The sequence below is a fragment of the Colobus angolensis genome, unplaced genomic scaffold, assembly GCF_000951035.1.
Source record: "Colobus angolensis palliatus isolate OR3802 unplaced genomic scaffold, Cang.pa_1.0 Scaffold117, whole genome shotgun sequence".
In the NCBI taxonomy this organism is placed as follows: Eukaryota; Metazoa; Chordata; class Mammalia; order Primates; family Cercopithecidae; genus Colobus; species Colobus angolensis.
The window spans coordinates 3,312,335-3,317,720 of record NW_012112808.1 but is presented as its reverse complement, the minus strand read 5'-3'; positions in this window follow the sequence as shown (position 1 = coordinate 3,317,720).

The window sequence follows — 5,386 nt, the reverse complement described above, 5'->3', positions numbered from 1 at the left end:
CGTGCATGAGCATTTTAACTGTGTGTCTCCTTTAATCCACTTATATCCATGCCTAACATCTGACCTTGGAAAAAGCCCTTTCTCTCTCCATATCGCAGGCTGTGGGACACCTTGGGAGGTGTCAGGCTTTATTTAATACTTTTTAATAAAATCTGCAGAGCTCTGAGTGTTATAAATCATGTGCCAAGAAGTTTCAGCTTTGTGCTTAATGGCAAAGCTAAAACAAAATGACTTTCTCTTGAGTTTCAGTAATTTATTAACCTAGAAATATTACATTCAGCAGTTTCCAAACCTTTCTCTCTAATAACCGTTTTATCCTGTTAGTATACTTTATGAATCTCTTCGCCTTTTGTTTCTGAATGAAGAAATCCAAATTATCCTTCTCTGATTACCCTAAGTATTTACTTTGTTCTGGAGTCTGCTTGTTATAGTTCTCTTCTCTGATGAAGGCAGCTTGCCCAGTCTCCTTCCTTTAGACCACACACCCAAGTATAGCATAGATCCACATCAACATAGCATAGATCCACACCTAGCACAGTCCTGGCCATAACAAGCTTGTCGGTTAAGAATTCATTTGTGCCGGGCGCGGTGGCTCAAGCCTGTAATCCCAGCACTTTGGGAGGCCGAGACGGGCGGATCACGAGGTCAGGAGATCGAGACCATCCTGGCGAACCTGGTGAAACCCCGTCTCTACTAAAAAATACAAAAAACTAGCCGGGCGAGGTGGCGGGCGCCTGTAGTCCCAGCTACTCCGGAGGCTGAGGCAGGAGAATGGTGTAACCCGGGAGGCAGAGCTTGCAGTGAGCTGAGATCCGGCCACTGCACTCCAGCCTGGGCCACAGAGCGAGACTCCGTCTCAAAAAAAAAAAAAGAATTCATTTGGCTGCAAGTAATCAAACTCTTAACCCAAGGGACACATCTGTTTCACATAATACACTGATGGTTCCTGCTGCTAGTGGTGATAGACTGGCTTATGACTTAACAACTCTCCCACTAAGAGAAAACAGAAAAGCTGCACAAAATATATGAACATGTTTGTGCTTTCAGAGAGCCACCAAACCAGTGAGGTCTTAAAGAAACAGATCCCAGAGAGAAGGAAGTACAGTCTCATTGAATTAGTACAATAGAGAGAGAGCAGGCACCAGCCCATCAGAATGGAGCAGAGTCCTGGAGGACAGATGGTCTTCCAGACATTCACCCTGTAACTGTTTGAGGTCCTGGTGATACCAGGGGAGGGGCTTATGAGGCAGGTGTGGCCGTGAAGGAACATTCTTGGGGGCTTCAGGGAAATAACTATGTACCAACTAGTAAAGAAGTGTTTCCAAATATATGGGTACAACTGATACCCATGTATCTAGACGAATTGATCTACCTTCCATACATCTCACAGAGGCAACAACATCTATCAAATCCAGGTATTCAAAGTGCTGCTTCTACACAATATAACAAGTCCAAAGAAGTTCCTGAGAGGGTTTGATTAAATCAGATTTGGATGAGAAAATTCGCTGGAATGTAGAGAGCATGGTTAAGAGCTTGGGAAAAAAAAAAGAGCATCCCCAAGTCTTCATCTGGCCATGCAACAAGTATGTATTGCCTGGTGCTTGCTCAAATTCTTGGTGGCCTCCTACATGTGTGGCTCCCAGAAAATTGAGAAGCTTCCCAGACCTGGGTGTTGTACCCAGCTCCCTGCCAGCCCCACAATTCCTCCCTGTGGCACAAAGGCACTGGGCTAGCTGCACCTGTGAAGTGTAATGTTTCTGACCCCAGAACAAGTTCAAGAGTTGCTGCTGCATTTCCCAACCCAGACATGCCCTTGGGAAATGGGATCCGATGGAAAGGGTGAAATGGCAGCAAGCAGGACACAGTCTGGCAATCTGGAACATGGAGCTGCCTGGAGAAGCCAGGTGCTGTGAAGGAGCTGGTTAGGTCTTGCTGGGAAAGAGGGTGGCTGGCATCTCCAAATGCTTGAGAACTTGCCTCCTGTTTAAATTGGAGGCTGTGCTGAGGGCCAATTTAGTGGCACTGCTTCAATAATACATTTGTTTTTGAGAAGAATTGTGTTTCAAAACTGACATACGAATTTTTGAAACTTTGAAAGAAGAAGCAGCAAATCTCCTCTTAGAACCACCAGTCTCCCTTAAAAAAAAAAAAAACTATTTTAAACTATTTTTCTTTCCCATTATATTTTGGCTTGACCTTTAAGTAAAGACCTTTCTCAACCTAGCAGCCATTTTATTCAGCTGCCTGACTTGAGAAAATGTTCCCTCTTTGTCGAGTTCTAAGGCATTAAGCAAATGTTTGCCTAACCTTTGCTTCGAGCATAATCTTATCTTTTAATAAAATGCACCCAAAAGGCTGTACTACAAGGTTTTCGTAGCTCTGAGTCATGTTCCTACCAGAAAGTGGAGGAATTAAAGAACTGTCTTGTTTGAATAGTCAGTCCTAGCTTGATGAATTTGAAAGTGACAGGTGGCTGGGAATGGTAAAAAGCTTTGAATATGAAATAGAGACAAATAGTATTTCTTCTTCCTGCAGGGATGTGAGCTTTCAGAGAGTTGTGACCGAGGGCAGCTTGAAACGTCTGCTACTCTGAAGTGGAAGTAGCCTGGGATAAACCTGAACTACAGTGAGGAGAAATATTTGTTTCAGCTTTGTTCTTTTATTTGGAGTGTGGAGTGTGAAACGCGAACCTGAAAATAAATTTTTCAATTATTTTGCTACTGTGCTTTCCACTGTCACTTCCCCAGTGAAGAAAGAATTGGAAACCGTGTTGGTCAGAATCTGAGAAACTCATGGACCACGTTCTACTAGTGGGTAGTGTCTCACTCTGTTTAGTGTTCCTATAAAGGAATACTTGAGGCTACGTTATAAAGAAAAAGGGTATGTTTGGCTCATGATTCTGATGACTAGAAAGTTCAAGGTTGGGTGTCTGCATCTGGTGAGAGCCCCAGGCTGCTTCCACTTATGGCAGAAGGTGAAGGGGAGTCACTATGTGCAGAGAAATCACATGGTGAGAGAGAAAGAAAGAGGAAGAGGGGAGGTGCCAGGCTCTTTTTGTCAACCAGCTCTTTCAGAAACTAATAGAATAAAACCTCACTTCCTCCCCCAGCCAAAGGAGGGGATTAGTCTATTCAGGTACGACCTGCCCCCACGACCAAAGCACCTCCCTTTAAGCCCCACCTTCAACACTGGGGATCAAATTTCAACTTGAGGTTTTGTGAGAACATCTAAACCATAGCAGGTGGACACTACAGGGCCAAGAGGGCATGCAGCTATGTCGACACCTTTTCTTTCACCTCCTGTGCTTTTGAGTGCCAGGTGTTCTTCCCAGGTCCTTCCCATGCTCCATGCTTTCAGCAGCTTTGGACAGGATCTGCCTATTAAGGACAGAATCAGTCGGCCGGGCGCGGTGGCTCAAGCCTGTAATCCCAGCACTTTGGGAGGCCGAGATGGGCGGATCACGAGGTCAGGAGATCGAGACCATCCTGGCTAACACGATGAAACCCCGTCTCTACTAAAAAAATACAAAAAAATCTAGCCAGGCGAGGTGGCGGGCGCCTGTAGTCCCAGCTACTTGGGAGGCTGAGGCAGGAGAATGGCGTGAACCCAGGAGGCAGAGCTTGCAGTGAGCTGAGATCTGGCCACTGTACTCCAGCCTGGGCGACAGAGCGAGACTCCGTCTCAAAAAAAAAAAAAAAAAGAAAAAGGACAGAATCAGTCATACATTTGGTCTTAGTACTGGCTTCCCCAAGAAGCAGACACTGAACTACGGATCTGAGCACAAATAATTTATTTGGGAGGTGCTTCCAAGAAACACCAGTAAGACAGTGGCAAAGTGAGGCAGGGAAGAGATAAAAGCCACAAAGGGTGGGTGTGTTATCAGCAAAGCCATTTCTGTGGGTCCCCGACGCTCATTCACTCCAGACCTCTGGGAGACAGTGGAGACTGCACACCTAAGAGGTATGCCCTCACAGGGTGGAGCGTACTGATATATTATTATCCATCAACCCCTGTCAGTCATTGCTTAATGGCCTTCCCAGGGGGATGGTCATTGCCTGCACTTCCAAACTGCCATGAGAGTATAGAGCAAACTCTGATGACCGTAAATGCCATCCGACAAAAAGATGTGGGAGGTGTGGACCAGGTGTCAGTAGCACCTAATCTTCTTCCTCTCTATTGCTTTAGTTTCTCCATCTGTAGTTGACAGCAGTAGCCATTGGTCTAAATGGCTAGGTGAATCCTGTTTCACAGACCAGGTGACTTAGATTCAAGGAAGCAGGAAGTAGAAAATCCCATGTTACTTCCCAGGCTGAGCCCCATCATCGAGTCCACCCTATGCCACAGAAGCCCTTTATTGGGAGATGCTGGCATCTTTGGGTGCTTATCTAATGGTTAATTAAGGTGACAGTTTGCAGCCCACTGGGTTCTTTCACCTTGTGGGTGCCCCTCCCTGGGCAGGTCTCAGGAGCAGAGAAGGCACAGAGTGCAGGGTTTGGGGTGATCAAACCGACTTCCAATCCCCAGTATGTATTTTAGCCATCTTTTACTTTCTTAGTTCAGATCATCTATTTTGAAAAATGCAGGGCAGGAGGTTTTTGGGAGAAGAGTGGGGAATGTTTTATTTATTGTAAACTTAAATTTGATAGCAACATCATAAAAGGTCATGCAAGCCCTATTCAAACTCAAAACCAATAATGGGCTGGCCTAGAACAGGGATTAAGTTTAGGATTCATTCAAAAGCTATGTTCACAGATGCTTGGAATATGAGATAAAGTAACACGTTTCAAATGAGTCTTTGGGTCTCCAATTACACATACATTTCAAACAAACTCACAATTCTAATAAATGAGAACTGCATGATCTCTTTCTCCCTGTCTTAGAATTGATGCACTGAAAAGTACTTCTCACATCTAGTTATTAATATTCAAATAAATTTTTCTCTACAAAATGAATAGTGACAACATTAGACTAAATGTGCAGTGTTTAAATTTTAATTGTATCCACAGATGCATAGAGACTCTATAAATATAATTGTGTGTTGAGGAAGCTCTTCTGAGAAAGGTTAAACAGGATGACAATAGCAAAGGAGGGAAAATAAAGGAAAAAAGAGATCCATGTTGGGAAGAGACAGCTGGTGCTATTGAAATGGACACTGCACATATTACAGAGGGGATAAGGAAGCACCATTTTTACTTGAAAAATGATAAGATGCTGTAATCATCTTTGGGAAGAAGCTGTAAAGCTAGGAGGACATGATGGCTGTTTGAAAAGCAATTAAGCAGTCTCCTAGAGGAGACGGAAAACAGACCCAAGAAGAAATGCAAATAAGCCTTCAGACCCCATCATGTATCAACCCTTCACCCTGGGAGGCTTGCTGGAGCACATG